The sequence below is a fragment of the Grammomys surdaster genome, unplaced genomic scaffold, assembly GCF_004785775.1.
Source record: "Grammomys surdaster isolate TR1022 unplaced genomic scaffold, NIH_TR_1.0 126189, whole genome shotgun sequence".
Taxonomy (NCBI): Eukaryota; Metazoa; Chordata; class Mammalia; order Rodentia; family Muridae; genus Grammomys; species Grammomys surdaster.
This window is the reverse complement of record NW_021620995.1, coordinates 4,263,588-4,281,464: the sequence shown is the minus strand read 5'-3', so window position 1 is coordinate 4,281,464 and position 17,877 is coordinate 4,263,588.

Here is a 17,877-nt window from a genome sequence, read left to right as displayed (position 1 = left end):
CTCTCTCTCTCTCTCTCTCTCTCTCTCTCTCTCTCTCTCTCTCTCTCCCTCTCTCTCTCTCTCTCTTCCTCTCTCTCTCTCTCTCTCTCTAACTGTCACCCACACACACCCACACACGGTGATACTCATTTGCTGGAAATGCCCAGTGGGTTGAAAGCAACTTTACACCTAATGATTCTAGTTTTCTTCCTTGGGGCTTATAAGTATGACCTTGAATGTCCGAAAAAAAAAATGAATCCAAACTCTCCTTTATAGCCTGTCTCTTCCAAATATAACAAAACCAGCACTTTAGCCAACAGCTGAAGGCTTGGAAAATGGGTTGCAGGTGTCATCTTGCTGGAGTAGATTTCCTAACATATGCTTACAAGAACAGAAAAAGCAGTGCCAGCATTGAGAAAACTCAGGAATCCAGGGTTGGAGGAATTCTTTCCTGTAACAAGATTTGTGTTCTGTTAGAAACACATCAGGCTGCAGTTGTACATTCAAAGGACAGGTGTCCTTGTGAGTACAAGGCAGTTTATCTAGACTAACACATTGGCTGTCACTGCTTCCTCATGTTCCTTCCAATTCTCTACAGAACTATTTCAAACTTTAATATCCTTACTAAATACCTGAAGATAATGTTAACATGCAAATTCTGATTTGACAGGTCTTAGAGTACACATGAACTTACAAGAGTAAGCTCCTGAGTAATGGCAATATCACCTCCCTGTAGGTCATACTCAGAAAAGCCAACATTGAAGGAATAAAACCTAGTATAAAACAATCTGGAAAATTCCCTTTAAAGCTAATAACCATGCTGTAATACCTATATGCAGTAGGTCACATAGGGAACTCAAGTAAGGGGAACACTTCCAAGGTTAGAGGGAAAGACTCACTTTGTCGTTAATCTACCAATATAGATAAGCTGCACAAGAAAAAATTAAACACTAGCCCCAGATGGCAATTGCAATTTGCCAACATTCTAGTTATTTTCTCTAGCACTGAGTACCTTAAATCTTCTTGAAATGTCCAGGAAGTAGTTCAAAGATTCTATCCAAGGTAGTGAAGACACTGCTCTAGGACTTCATGCTACAAGAAAATGCTAAGTACACATAGCAAGAAGCTCCCACACAGAAGGGTCTTTCCTATCACCTGAGTCATCCTTCGACAATGGAAATAGAATGTAAAGGAACTATTGCTTTCGGCAGTGTGGAAAACCTACGGACACCTTGGCTTTATTCTGACTCCCCCTTGTATGCTACCCTCATGACTGATTCTCCGTTGGCTTTTTGTTTTTACAATTCTGAATTCACTTAGTGGGTATTTCTTTATTTGATGTTAGTCCAAAATTCTAAAATATATAAATAGATTTTCTTTTTAAAAATTGTCTCTTTTGAATGTTTCTTTTTGATTTATGATCTCATACAGTTCAGCCTACTAAAATTCATTCTGTAGCTAAAGATGCCCAGGAGTTTCTGATCCTCCTTCCCTCACCTACTAGGTGCTAGAATCATAGGCTTGCAACTCAATTCGAGGTGTGGACCATTCTGAGGATAGAAGTGCTTCAGGGAAGAAAAGGCTTTGTGATTGCCAGGCAATCACAATACCAGCTGAGCTATACCCTGGCTCTTGAAAATATTTCTTAATATTGTATCTGTGACTTTGCACTTGGGATAGAAAATATAAAGTAAATACACATTTTCTTCAACAAGTTTATTTTATTTCTTTGAGATAGATGAAAGTTTAGTTAGGTCCATTTTGGGTCAAAATACACCATGAATAAAAAATTATTTTTTTTACATGTGAGTAAGGCCATCCCAGCCAGATATGGACCCAAATGTCTTAAGGTTACTTCTCTGCATGAGATGAAATCATTAAGTCACTAGTATAGGTCCTTCTTCAGCCACCATAGTTACAGGACTGAATAAGCTCCCTGAGATCTGATAGAACAGCCTCATGGAAGACAAACTGAAGAACCCGATTTAGTTTGATGAAGAAAAGTAGGAAGAGTAGGAAGATTTTTATATACTGTGTGTAATATGTGTGTGTGTGTGTGTGTGTGTGTGTGTGTGTGTGTGTGTGTGTGTATGTGCATGCGCACTAGATGTAGGTATGGATATAGGCATAGGTATATAGATACAGATACAGATATAGGAAGATATGAGTCTACTCAAGTCCATCAGTATCAAACAAGTTAGCCAACTGTGCTTTAGTAGGTTTAGTTAGAACCACATGTCTTATATCATTACATATTCATCCCTGTGACCATAGTTCTTGATATAAATAACTTCTGGTGAGAAAATATTTGTTTTTCTCACTGTTTCTGAGACTTCAGCCCATGGCTGCTAGTCCAGAACAGAACAGTCTGTCCATTAGAGAATGAGGAGAGGAAGTTCTTCACCCTTCCCCTCCCTGCAGTCAGGAAGCTGAAACCCCCACAGAAAGGCATCAGAGACAATACTGCACCAGAAGCCTATTAACTCAGCTAGATCTCATCTTTGAAAGTTTCCAGAGTCTCCCAAAATAACAACACTAGTTAGCAACCTGGTTGGCTTATTGGAGAGAGTCAAACCATAGCAATTTCCATATGCCTCATCTGTCAAAGGAACAAATGTGCCTCTGTTCATGAGATTATTCCCCTCTAATAAAGAAACTTGTCGCAGAATTGAACTTGACAGCCTAAGTGGGCTGTTACATTTTTCCTCTTTTATACATGCATCATACAAGTGTAAATTTTGGCTTGATTTAAACTAAGCAATAGCGTCAAAGCAGTGAGATACAGTCAAAGTTAATCCTGTACGTCTTTTGTTGCACAGCTCATTCTTGGCATGACATCATTTTTAAATATGTGTTTATTTGTTTATTTATTTTTACATGAATAAGTGTTTTTCTATCATGTATATATGTGCACTGTATGCATGCCTAGCACCCAAAGAGGTCAGAAGAGGATATAGAATTCCCTGGAACTGGAATAGTGTAGTCATAAGCCTTATTATGTAGATGCCATGGACTGAACTCAGGTTTTCTGGAAGAGGAGCAAGTACTTTCAGTCACTGAGCAATCTCGCCAGTCACTGGAATGGTGTTCTTTGGCTTTCCCACTTGACTCCCTGGCTCAGCCATCACTGCCATCAGCAAATTGCCATCAGCAAAACTGACTCTTAATTTCCATATAAGGCCTCAATCTGTTACCTATCCTTCAATTGCAGCTCATCGCTGGCTTTTCAGGAATTTCTAGAACACCCCTGGACACTATCAACAGTGGAGCCTATCAACCCATCAAAGGAATTCTGAGCTATTACATGCATACTTTACCCTCTGTGGAGAAAAGTAATAAAAGTAAGAATCACTGGGTAAATTGAAGGGGAAAAAGAGAAAGGAAACAATTAAAGGTTTTGTTCATGCACTGGTCTTTTACTTCCTATATTCTCAAGTTATATTCCTTATATTCCCGATATTCTCTTTCTTTCCTACAACCAACTTATGTTTCTTAACAGTTGAGGAGACAAAGTGTGGTACCTTCTCTTGTGAAACAATAGTACAGAAGATGTATCCAGGGAAATATATTATGGAGTCTTTATCTGTAAAATGTTAATGAAGTGCTGGAGACAGGAAGAAAGAAAGACTATAACTTACAACTTAAACTTATAACTTTAACTTATAATTCCTAATTCACAGAAATTAATATACAAAAATCCCCAAAACATGTATTTTATATCACCCCTAATACATGAGGATTTGAATTCCTCTTTTCATGTTCCAGAAATTCTGGTGGAGGTTCCAGAATTTTACTTAGCTAACACATTTTGAAAGGTCTGATTCTTTTAAATGTATTCATTTGATTTTGTCCGTGAGTATTTTGCCTGCATGGATTTATTCAGAGAATGTATAAGCAAAGTAACTGCAGAGTCCAGAAGAAGAAAGTGGATCCCCTGGCTCCAGAAGTGGTATGATTGTAAGTCACCACGGGTGTGCTGGGAATTGAACCTAGGTCTTTTTAAAGAGCAGCTAGTGCTCTTAATCACTGACCATCTCCACAGCCCAAAAAGGTCTGATTTAAACATGAATCTCAGCATTCAAACTAACATGAATCAGTTTAGATCTTATTTCCATATGCAACCACACCAAACAGTAGTAGAAGGTAACTCATTTTCCTCTGTCTTGATTGTTCTTGGTGCATGATTGTGCTAATATTAACTTGTTCAACCTCCATGATTACTCATTTCAACTTTCTTTTTTAAAGTGGACATTCTTATTTTTTTAATCTTTAATCTTCTTTTTTACAGTCCAGTCATTATCCCCCTCCTGGTCGGCCCTCCAACAGTTTGTCATCCTATTCCTCTTGCCCTCTGTCTCCAAAAGGATGTCCCCATTCCCCCACCCCCCACCCCATCAGGTCTCCTTACTCTCTGGGGTCTCAAATCTCTTCAGAGTTAGGTGCATCTTCTCTCACTGAGGCCAGACAAGGCATTCCTCTGCTGTATATATGTCAAGGGCTTCATACCATCTAGTGTATTCTGACTGGTTAGTAGCTCAGTGTCAGAGATCTTGAGGATCCAGGTTAGTTGAAACTGAGGTCTTCTTATGGGGTCACCCTCCTCAACTTTTTCCAGCTTTTCCCTAATTCAACCACAGGGATACTGGACTTCAGACCGCTAGTTGGGTGTAAGTATCTGCTTCTGTCTCAGACAGCCGCTTGTTGGACCTCTCAGAGGACAGCCATGTTAGTCTCCTGTCTGTAAGCGCACCACAGCATCAGTAATAGTGTCAGGCCTTGAAGCCTTTTCTTGAGATGGATCCCAAATTGGGCTGGTCACTGAACTTTCCCACAGTCTCTTCTCCATTTTTGTCCCTGCAGTTATTTCAGACAGAAACAACTATGGGTCAGAGTTTTTGACTGTGGGATGGCAACCACATCCCTCCACTTGATACCTTGTCTTTCTATTGGAGGTAGACTCTACAAGTTCCCTCTCTCCACTGTTGGGCATTTTATCTAAGGTCCCTACCTTGGTGTCCTGAGAGTCTTTTACCTCCCAGACCTCTGGTACATTCTAGAGGGTTCCTCCATCTCCTATCTCCAGAGGTTACCTGTTCCCACTTATTCTGCTGGCCCTCAGGGCTTCATTCCTGTTCCCACACACACACACTCACCAATAACCTGATCCTGTTTCCCTTTTCCCCCTCTCCCTTCCCTTTCCACCTAGGTCACTCCCTCCCTTCTCCCTCCCACCCCCACCATGATTGCTTTTTTCTCCCTCCCAAGGGGATTGAACCATCCTCACAAAGTAGACATCCTTAAACTCTGTCTACATAAGAACAATTTTGCACACCTATCCAAGTCTTTTCCTAAAGAAGACTGACAATCATGCTGTTGGTCCCTAACATATGACTTGGCGATACTGTGACTTAGCTTGAACTGGTAATAATATTATATTCTACTCAATTCCATCCATCCTGGGTCTTCTAAGTAGGCACATAGCAGCCTGCCCCATAATTCACCAGTCTAATACTGATAGAGTACTTCCCTTTCAGCATTTGTCACCAAGTTCCATTTACAAAGCGTGCCACACATCATCAAGAAATAATTCACTTGAGCTTACTGTGAAATAATACTGAACCTTCTGATGTTGGGTCACTAGCTGGCAATTTTCCATTTCAGCTGCCACTCTGATTTGCTAGATTGATCCCTGATACCACAAGATGCCTTTGATCTCTACTCTCTCTTGGGTGACTCTAACCTTACATCAGATGAGAAGCCTACGGGTTCTGAATAGGGTTTTGGCACCATCACACTTTAAACTTAAAGGGAAGATTCTGAATAACGAGATTCATTTATCACTTTGAGATTAAAGAGTCTTTTGCATTGTGGAAAGAGAAAAATACAATTCTTTATCAGTTATAAAACTTTTCTAGTGGAAAAAAATTCACAATGACTTCCGCCGATGGAACTTCTGAAGAGACTCCATGAGGGTGGCTTTGCTGAAGGGATATGTAAAGAAATAAAGAATAAAAATAACAAAGCCACAACAAAGTAATTCTGGTACATAAGAAAATAAACTACCTTGAATGCTCAAGATGGATGTGCCTTGCTGACTTAGTTAAATTTCTATTGCTGTAATGAACACCATAACCAAAAGAAACTGGGAGAAAGGGCAGCTTGCAGTGGCACCATGGTAGAAACTCAAAGCAAGAACTAAAGCAAAAACCCGGAGAGATGCTACTTACTGGCTTGCTACTTATGGCTTGCTCAGCTTACTTTCATATATAACACTGAATCACCTACCAAATGGTTGAAGAGCCCATAGTGAGCTCTTCCACACCAATCATTAATCAAGAAAATACCCTCACAGACGGCCTGTAAGCCAGTCTGATGGAGACAGTTTCTCAATTGAAATTAGATGAGTGTGGGTTAAGGTCAAATTGGCAAAATCTAAACAGTAAATTTTTCCACAACTTCAAGCTATAGTAACATTCCTGTGTGATTAATGATATGTTTGTTCTCTATTGACCAATTAGGAAAGAAAGAGCATTGTCAAGAAAAGTGTCCTTGCTTGGCTCATAAAAACTGAGCATGAGGAAAAACTTCTAATCTCAAATGTTCTAAATGTTTTAATCTGTTTCAATTTTTGTAGCAACTTCATGATGTTTTATAATAATATATTAAAACATTAAAAATGGACTTAAATGTATGACATCTTATATAAAACCATATATTTTTTTCTCCGTTTATGTGTACACATGTGCTCCTTTATGCTGTGAAGCTGAGATCAGTGTATCTGTGACAGGCCATTGGCACTAGTGCAACTGGTTCCAAAGAGCTAGGAATTCTGGCAGCATGCACAAGATATAACAGTTATATAACTAATGTCTCTTTTCATTTTTGAGATGCATGTACATCATAAAGAATATAAGTGAATTTAAAACAAATGTATGAGTAGCAAAGCATCTAAATGATAAATTGGTATATTGCCTATAATTTTTAAATTAAAATATAGTACTCTCCTACTTATATTTTTAAACAACTTAAACCACAGTTATCCATTTTTAGAATATGAATTTTCCAACTATTTGAGGTTATGATTTTATGAGGTTAAAAAACAAACAGAAAGAAACCGAGCTTTATTATTTAGTATTTACCTTTAAAAAAAAAGCTATCTAATCTGTTAGGCCTATTTCTTCTCTTTTTTAACATCTTAAGAATGTTATCTGCTTCATAGATAGTGTGAGTAATGAGAAAGACAGTATCTATAACCCAGTTAGCATACTGTCTGGCTCATATTCTGTACTCAACGAGAAGATAAAATTTTCAAAGTTCACCACTTATTTAGAATTATATAGAAAGATTCTAAATATGAAGCTGACATCAAAAAAATCATTTTAATGACATGTATAGGCATTTATTGAGCTTTACTCTGTTTTAAGTATCATCTGGTTATGTGAACTATAAAGAATAATGCCCACAGCTTCCTCCCAATAAACTCACACATCTATCCAAAGACATTAGACCACATTTAATAATTCCTTAAAAATATAGACAATGAAAAATATGTGATTCTCCATTAATCTACAAAATTGTTCTCTGCCAAATATTCCAGACCCACTGGAGTTGACTGGCACTCAAGGGTCCCACAGTTGCAAATTTTTTCTACTACTCAGAGTGGACAAAAGCAATCAAAAAGATGGAACATGCACCTAACAAAGTCAAAAACATACATCTACACCAAGATACACATCAAATATCATAATCGCAAATGTCTAGATCCCAGTGCAAAGACACAAGCTTGACAACCCAAAGCAATATGCTTCTTCCAAAGCCAACAAACCTATTGACCCTGACATTGGCAATTCACGAAACACAAGACAACAACTTCAAACTAGATATTGTGAATATGTTCAAGGACTTTAAAGAAGGGATGTAATAAATGCCTTAATGAAGACCCTGAAAACACAAGATGCTGGATGAAATAATAAAACTAATTCAAGATAAGGTAGAATTTGACAAAGAAATAGAGTCATCAGAGAAAACACAAACTGAAATAAAACTGGAGTTTCCATCAATAGATTAAAAGAAATGGAAGAAAAAAATTCAAGATTTCAATCAAAGGAAAGGTTAAACTAAAAAAAAAAAAACAAAAACAAAAACAAAAAACAAAAACCTAAAAAAAAAAAAACCCAGGCCCATAATCATTAAGAAAAATCCAAATTTTCATTGCTTCTCTCTTCATAATAGCCAAAAATTAGAAACAACCAAGATGTCTTTCAACAAAAGACTAGATAAAGAAAATGTTATACATTTACATTATGGAATATTAGCCAATAAAAAGAAATGAAGTCCATAGGTAAATGGATGGAAGTAGAAAAAAAAATCTTCCTGAACGTGGTAACTGTTTTAGTCTCTGTTCTATCACTAGTAAATAGACACCATGACCAAGGCAACTCTTATGAAAGAAATCATTTAATTGGGGGCTTGCTTATAGTTTCAGATGTTTAGTTCATTATCATTATGGCAGGGTGCATGGTACAGTAGCTGAGAGCTATCTATTTGTCCACAGGCCAAGAGCTCATCCCCAGTGGCACACTTCCTCCAACAAAGCCACACCTACTCCAACAATGCTAATCCTTTCAAAGAGTACCAATCCTTAGTGATTTAGCATTAAAATATATGAGTCTACGGGAGGGGGGGGGACCATTCTTATTCAAACAGTCACCAAACCCTGATCCAGAAAGCCAAATATGGTGTGTATTTACTTTCATGTGAATATTAGCTGTTAAATCAATGATAAGCAACTTGTAATCTGCAATCAGTAGTTAGGTACATAGTTGACAGCGCCAGCGCTGCCCGCGGTACCGAGCTCGGGCGTAGGCCTGGGGGATTAAAGAAATACTCAGACTCTGGTCATTCGTTGTGGGAGAATGCCAATGCCTTTACTGAGCAGGTTCAATATATATACAGCAAGCCAGGGAAGGAAAAATACAAACTCAGGAAAAAACAGGAACTCAACTGGGGGGCAAGAGGATGTCAAGAGTAAATTCCCTTCCTGGGGCACCATGCCTTAGTCAGGATGTTTTGATCCTAGAGGAACCGCAGAATGTTACTTAGTAGACAGCAGCATACGAAAAGGTTCAGCCAGGGCATAGCAGCCCTTTGGGGTCCTACACATAGTAAGAGACTAGGATGGAGCAAATAAATTAGGAAATGGAGATATAATAGATAGTTATTTATGGACAATGGGGCTGGGTTGAAAGGATCAAGTATGGAGGGGGAAGGAGGGAGTAGAAAGACAAGTACGAGAATACTGACAGAGGCACAGAAAGAGAAGAGCCATTTGATGGGTAGTATGGAAACCTAATACAGTAGAAATTTTCTACAATGTATACATATATGGAGGCAGTAGAAATGAAATCATCAAATAATGGAGAGACCGAGCCCCAACTGGCCATCTCATTTCATCAAATGAAGCTTCCAGTACCAGGAATGACTTCACTTAAGTGAGTCCCCTGGGAACCCCTAAAGTGCCCAGGCTGTTGCCAAGGCTATGGCTCCTCTCCGTAAACTGGCAGAACAACCTCACTGCTGAAGAAAACATCTGCACAACTCACTGAATACAAGTCGGCAAAACCTAGAGCTTGCAGACCTATGGGCTAGTGTTCTTGGAACTGAAAGCTACTCGGCACACTATAAAAGGAGAAATGTAGACACCAACCCAGCTACAAACTTTCAGTCTATATTGACGTTCTGCCTGCAAGATATGCTAGTGTGATAGCACAACAAAGCTTGTACAAGTAACGAACCAAAGTCTGATTTGACTTAAGACACACTCCATGAGATGGAACCCATACCCAAAACTACTTGAGTGGCCAAGAACTAGATATCCCAGGGACCTAGGAGAAAGCCAAATACTACTGTTCTACTAAAGGAATGTAACAATGCAATGATTCCTAATAACATTGTCATTAGTGTCTTGTTCGTCCATCATCAGAGAAGTTTCCCTTTACAGCAAAGGGGAACAAATACAAAGACCCACAGCTAGCCATTATGCAGCGAGTGGAAGATCTCAAAACTCTTATCCAGAAGAGGGATGTCTCCATCAAACTCCTCCACTCAGAGCTCAGGGCATCCTGCAACAGAGGAGGCAGAAAGCATATAAAGGCAGAGATATGAAGAACACCAGGGAAACAAGGCCTTCTAAACCCAGCAGGACCAAAGCAGGAAACACAGGGCCTGCAAGGTCTGCACCAGATGGGGTCCTAGACTTGATAGGACAAGTGTATATGTGCCTCTATCCCTAGTACAGAGCTATCTTCAGTTGATAACCACTTGTAAATGAAAATTTAGTTTTCTCCAAGAGAATCTCACTGGGAAAACAAACTATTCTTAAGGGTAGGCTGCATTACTTGCAGGAGATGACCAACAGAAAATGACCCCATCATCATTTGAATTTCCTTGTCTCATAAAGTCCTGTCAGGGTATATGGGTGGGTGGGTGTGTGTGTGTGTGTGTGTGTGTGTCATAAAGGGTTAAACACCATTAGATATGTTTGTATGTGTATGCATGTACCACAGTCTACATGCACAGATCAGATGACAACCTCAGGTGCCAGTCTTCACCTTCCACATCATTTGAGAAAGGATCTTTTCTTGTTTGACATTTCCTGTATATCGGACTAGTTAGTGTGTGACTTTCCATGGATTTTCCTGTCTCTGCTTCCTGTCTCACCACAGGAGCACTGGGATTAAACAGGTACAACTGCCTTTTTGTGGGTTCTTAAACTCTCAGGTCTTCATTCTTATAAAACAAGTATTTTACGCACTGAGCCATCTCACCAGCCTGAATACCATCACTTCTCTTAAGGCTTTTTGTAAAACCTAAATTTTCTGATTGTGTTTTCCTGCTATATGGCTTTTTTCTGAGGCTTCCATCCTACTCACTCATTCCACTGTGCCTTTCATTCAATAGAAATATATGACAGACAACACTCACTTAAGGAGACAGGGGAGAAGGGAGGGAGGGAGGGAGGGAGGGAGGGAGGGAGGGAAGGGAGGGAGGGAAGGAAAAAGATAAGGATGGAGGGAGGGGGAGAGGGAGAGGGAGGAAGGGAAGGAGGGAGGGAGGGACAGAGGGGAAAAGGGAGAATGAGAGAGAGGGAGGAGAGGGAGGAGAGGGAGAGGGAGAGGGAGGAGAGAGAGAGGGAGAGAGGGAGGGAGAGGGAGACCCACTAGACAAACAAATTAAATAATTTAGGAGACCAGCCATCTAAAAAGCAGCTTAGGTCAGTCACAAGGCCTCTTGAAACTACTTATTTCTGAGTGTCAGTTAGAAAATACTTCTGTAAACTGAAATGAAACTTGATTTGAAGAAATACCACTTGAAAGATTCTGGGATACTGTATTTTCAGAATCATTCTCATTACAATTCACTAGGAATTCTCCCAATAAACAAAATGATGGATTTCCAACATCAGTAAAGCCAAGAAACCATTAAGGGATGTTATTAGCAAGCACTACCAAGTCACAGGGAAGACTATCCATTTGCCTACATACCCAGTGGCTCTTATTAAATCAAGACCACAGAAGTAACAATGGCAGACCTAGATGTTTCAGTTTAAATTATATCTCCAAGTAAAAACAAGCTAGATCTTTCCTAAAGTCAGCCAGAATCCCTAAAGCATCTGGTAAATATGAATAATGCATAGACAAAACAGGACAACTTAGCCCTTGAAAACATAAACAGCATTGCCTGTTGGACTTTTAATCTTCATTTGGTTCCCCCCAAAGCAATCCTACATTAAAATAAATCAATTTTAATATAGTCTAACACACTGTACTTTGTTGGAGGAAGAACAGAGTATTCTCTGTGATATCATTCATATAACACACACACACACAGAGAGAGAGAGAAATGCACACTCACATTCGCACACATTCAATACTTATGTCTATCAGTTACTCATTGTTTTAGTTTTGGATAGTCACAGCTATAATCTAGGCTTTATGTTATATTGTCTCTCACACATAGAGAGGAATTTTGGGATCTATGAAAACTAGAATACTTGATCTGCAGAGGCCACACGTGTCTGCATTGTGGTTCATTCAAATTCCCATGGCTAGATACATAATTAGTTTAATTAAACATAATTAACTATTACTTAAAATAACTTTAATTAAGCTACAATACTTAGCTAGAAGGGCATGGTCATTTTAAGAGTTTATGCCATATCTTTTGTTTCTTTATCTGTTTCCTTAGATGGAGAAGATGCACATTGCTTTCTGTTTGATCTCTTCTCTTTAGGGAGAGAAATGGGACTGAGTTAATCGCCTTCATAAAACAACACTGAATTAATTTTCTTTTTGTTACCCCAATTATCTAGATGTTAAATTGCAAAGAATTTCTGGAATATTGAGTTTATTGACTTTTATGAACTCACATAAAATGCATATAGTAAATAAAACTCCAAATGCAGAAGACAGACAAATAAGTTGCAAAGCTGTTTTATTACTCGAGCACTTATTGAAAGAGATTCTACCACATTTTTCCTCCATGAGCACATTACATGACAAAGAAAGGTAGAAATAAATGTCGTAGACTCCATCATATTCTTGCTCCACAGATGTTGAGTAGTGTTGTGTACAAACATAGGACTTACCAAAAGAGCAATCCTGGCTTCATACCTGGACCTCCCTTTATCCCTTTAAATGAGTGAAGACAAGACAGGTTTCATTTAGATGTATTTCCATTCTCTTTCCTTTAACATAAGAATACATTTTGAAGATGCATTGTGAGAACTTGGGATGAGATGTGTCAAGAAGCACAGACTCTGGAGACACCCAAGATAAGATGTTCTGTTTCTGTCTGGATTATTCTCTCTTCCTTCTTCTGCCATATGTCACCTCATTTGTCAAAACAACTTCCAAAATAGGTGGAGGAAAAGCAGAAATGACCGAAGGACCTCAAATACAAGGAACAACTTTTTTCCTCAAGAAAAAGAGTTAATCACCAAGCATCCCAATTTCTGAGTGCATTGTATTGTAGCAGTCTCTAAATCAGGAGTACTCCCTAGTCTAAGTTCAGTAGACTCGGGGAACCATGGGAGTTTTAGACAAAATTGTATAAGTGCATGGTGGTTTGCTCAGCACACAGTCCTGGTGCACATTATTTCTCTCTTCAAAAGTTTATATATTTCTTCAGTCTCAGAGGTCCATAGCCATTGATCAGGAAATCAACATTTTCCCTCTTTTAACAAAGAAAACACACCCCTCCACCCCACGCTCAAGTCTTCCATATGCCTTTCCCTTCACACAAACCGTAGCCGAATATCTATGGTGTTTTTTCCTCCATATGACACATTTTGTCTCTCCAATATATCACTACCTTTTCTGTGTGGTGCCCTCTCCCTTTCACCTGTCTCCTCCTAATAGGCTTTTTCTTACCAATTAATATTCCTGTGAAGAGTCATCTTTCTCCAAAAGCTTCCTTCCTGAAATAATTCTCAACAATTCCAAACCCTACAATGGGGGAAAAGTAAGTAACAGTCTGTCCACTGGACGGCTGTGATGAGAACAGCTCTTATACTTGCTGCTGCTCATAGTGGTCCTGCACTAATATCCAGCATTGCTTTATTAAATCATATAGTTGCTTGTTACTGTGTTTAGTTCCAGTACTTGATGGAAGACCCTTATGTAGAAGACATGTGGTTTTTATTATCATTTTAGCTATGTCATCAGTTATAGTGCAGCTATAGAGAAACCTCTCAATAATTTGTTACATGAATAGTACCACTGCACTGGTCACTAACAACACTTAACTTTGACTATATAAGTATGTAGCATCTCATCTCAGCTGCGTTAGTTGATATATGTCTTAAGGAATGTAGATGCATACAGCCCACAAGGCACCCTTAGGTTCTACCAATAGTTCAAGGGATAAAGATACTATGTGAAATGGAGAATTAACGGTTCTCTCATATTGTGGAATTTATTATCATTTTCTACAAGATATTTACTTGAAACATGGGCAGGACACAGTACAGAAGAGAACAAATATTTGAAAAATGGGTTTCAGTCCCAAATCTATTACTTTCTAGTTGTTTATATAGACAATTGAGTAAACATTTTGAACTTTTTCTCTTCCATAACACACAGAGAAAAGGGGGATTGGGGAAGAGAGAGAGAGAGAGAGTCAGACAGACAGACAGACAGACAGAAAGTCAGACAGACAGACAGACAGACAGACAGACTTATTTAAATTCTCTTCTTACTTTTTCCTGGATAAGTCTACATTCCTCTGATTAAAAAAAAATTTTTTTGAAGCTACTTTCATCCATGGCTTAGGTGAGAAGCAGCAGAGGGGGTGTCCACTGTGGTGTTTCATCTGGCCAGCAATGAGTAGATTTGCTCTTCTGGCCTCTCGTTTCCTTACACTCAAGCATGGGCTTCATGGAAGCTGTATTGAGTTCTAGTCACACAGAGTTCATTCCCCAAGAACACTACCTCTCTGCTACCAAGGAAAGAAATGAGAGTGGCCTGGAGCTAAATCCAAGGCCGGAAGAAAATGGACTGCAGAAATCTCCATGCCATCTATTCCTCACCCAGGACATCTGTTACTTCCCCCCCCCCCCCGCCCCATCTAGGGCATCAGATGTACCAATTGAGTGATTAAAAGAAGAAGAAGAAAAGCATGACAACCATAGAATTTGTAAAAGAATAGGCAAGGGACCAGATAGTTTGTCATTGTTTCTCAGAAACTCATGACTTTACTCATGATAAAATTGCTCCAGTCTTCCCCTCAACCTTTTTGGCCTTGAATACAATGCTTCCTTCATTTACACTATTCTTGACTTCTCAATTTCAAAATATCTTGCTTTCAAAAGCTTTTTGAAACATTTCTTGCACTTCAGTTTTAACAAAGGCATTTTAGCCCTCAGCTTGTCAAAATAGCAAGATGCAGACCCTTGTTTGTTCAACATTATCTCTCCCCGCTCCTTTTACATATAGTGATAATCCAAAGAAATGAACTATCCAGTAATAGATTTGTTGATGACTTTCCTATCAAATTGACCTTTAATCCATCTTACTTCAACCACATTCTTGGTTTTGAGAGGGAAAACAGGCATTCTGGGTCATATATCTATTCATTGTCTCCTTCTAGTCTCTATCCCTAAATCTTCTTTCCCTGATGACACGGGTAAGATGACTGCAACTAACACCTGAGTTGTTCCATTCAAAATAACAGTTATTATCAATGGACATGAGACAGCATGTAAAGTAGATGTGAGACCCTCCAATGGTGCACAGTTTAATCGGGAAGAGAGATATTAACCTGAGCAGTATATGACCAAATGTTTAACAGTCTGATATCGATTCGTCCATGAACAATTAGAAGTTACTATTTGGGATGATATGAGAAGTTTTGGCCTTTTACATTGTTGAGAAATAAATTAAGAAAAAAAAAGGAAAGTCACCATAGCATCTAGCTATGGGTGTTGCTCCTGTTCTTCTAGCCAGGCTGTAGTGCTCAATAAATCAACATTAATCTAGGTGGTGTTCTGAAAGTATTTTTAAAAGTGACCAGCATTTACAGTCAGTCAATCTGAGTAAATCCTTCATGATAGAGGTAAGGGTAAGCCTATTAACAGAAGGACTTTAGATAAAACCAAAGCTATGCAAAAGGAAGATTGCCTTTACTCTGTAACAAGTCGTACTCGAAACAACCATCAACTCTCAGCTGAGTTCTGAAGATTTCAATGTTCCCACAATTACATGAATCAATTACACAACAAAGTTTTGTTTCTCTAGATAGCCCTTAATATGACACAATTTCCCCACTCTTTACATATATATATATATATATATATATATATATATATATATATATATATGTGTGTGTGTGTGTGTATTATATATTTACATAATGGAGGTGGGGGGAAGAAGGAAGGAGACAAGAAAAGGGTCAACATCATTGTTAAAAACTAAGAAAAGTAACAACTTGAAAATGTAGTGTGTACTGTAGTGACTCTACCACAGACCAAGAACCAAAAATTAGCTTCTTTCAGTGTTAGATAAGAGTAACCCAAGAAAGCATTTTAGCATACATAAGAGTATATATACTAGGTAGAAATTTTCCACTCCGTAGATTCAGCTCAAGCCCTAAACTTGAGGAGAAAGGTTGTAAAGTATGCCTAAGAGATATGCAGAAGCACCTATGTGTGATTTGTGAGAGTTGGTCCAAAGTTAGTTATGCAAATACATCCTCACCACTCAGCTCTTACACCTCTATCAGGAGATGGATGGGCAAAACCTGCTGAGTTAAGAATACTTTATGGAGAGCCATAGAGGTGATGTATGCTGGGTATTTTCTCTCATTCCCCTGCTACCTCAAGCCAAATCAAAAGGCCTCCAAGAAAACCCTTCAGCATGATTCACATATAACACTTATTGAAAGGTACAAAGTCTAGTGCATGATAAGCCTCAAGATGAGAGAAGTGACCATCATAGATTGAAGAGATATGGGATGAAGTAGAAGATGTCTACATTTCCTTACTGTCGTAATTTATTCACCATTTCTTTTAACTCCTTCCTCTCCCTGTGTAAGGAAAGTTACATCATTATGGAGTCACAAGGCAGATAGACTTTGATTCTGGCTAATGATGATTTTTTTTTCTTCTACCAAGTCTTAATTTGTACATCATATGAGCTGGTATAGTTTGAATATGAAGTATCTGCATCGGGAGCAGATATTAATGGTTCAAGCTTCAATTGCTAAGTTCAGTCACTAAGGGCTCTTCCCTAGTGGATTAATGTAGTGCTGGTGTCTAATTTAATACCAGTGCTAAGAGGCAATGTATCACACCTTTTAGGACTCTCACCTTGAGCTCAGGGAATCCCTCAGAAGAGGAAGAGGAAAGATTTTAAGAGCCAGAAGAGGTGAAGGACACCAGGAAAGCCAGGCCCTCTCAATCAAGTAAGCAAGGTACAAACGACCTTGCAGAGATTAAGAGGTGACTAGGGATTCTTCTTAGAAAGGAACAGGCTTCCCAGAGACAACAACCAAACATAACAAAATAAAATATAAGATGAAGCAAAAACTATTATATTGAAGTTGGATATAGCAATGCAACAGGAGGGAAAGAGTCACAAAGCAGTGATGAGAGTCAGAGACACACTCATTCTCATAGTCAGACTCTTATAAACATACTTAGCTAATAGCTACAATACATTTGCAGAGGTCCTGGTGCAGACCCAAACAGGCCCTGTGCTTGCTGCTTCAAACTCTATGAGCTCAGATACACCTTGCTTAACTGATTCAGAAAAATCCAGACATTTCTCTCCGCCCCCTCTCCTCCTCCTCCTCCTTTTTCTCCTCCCCCTTCTCCTCCTCCTCCTCCTCCTCTTCCTCCTCCTCCTCCTCCTCCTCTTCCTCCTCCTCCTCCTCTTTATTCCTTGAGCTCTGAGAGGTGGGATTTGATAGAAACCTCCCACTTAGATTTTCTCTCCAGCAGTAATTTTTTTGAGGGCAAATAAGTTTATTAACACATAAGATTTATTTTCCGTTTCTGCATCCAAGCATCCAGGTCTGTGATCCTGGCCAGCTATCAGGTTTAGTCTCGTGGTCACTGCAGCTGTAGGCCTTCAAGTAGGTGAGTGTGCAAGGTGATACACAGATTGTGCACCCAACTTCCCATCATTGACCACAAGTTCATACCCATATTTCAGCCCCTCAGCCTATGCTATTTCTTCTTGGCCACAAGGATTAACTGTCCTAGAAGCTGAGCCCTCCCCCACCCGGGGGCGGGGGGTGGGGTGGCTTGTTCCCACCAGGGTTCTGTGAGCAGCAAACAAAACCACACCACGAAGACCTGCAGAATGGTGGCAGCCACCTTCCCAAGCCTGTGCCCGAAGA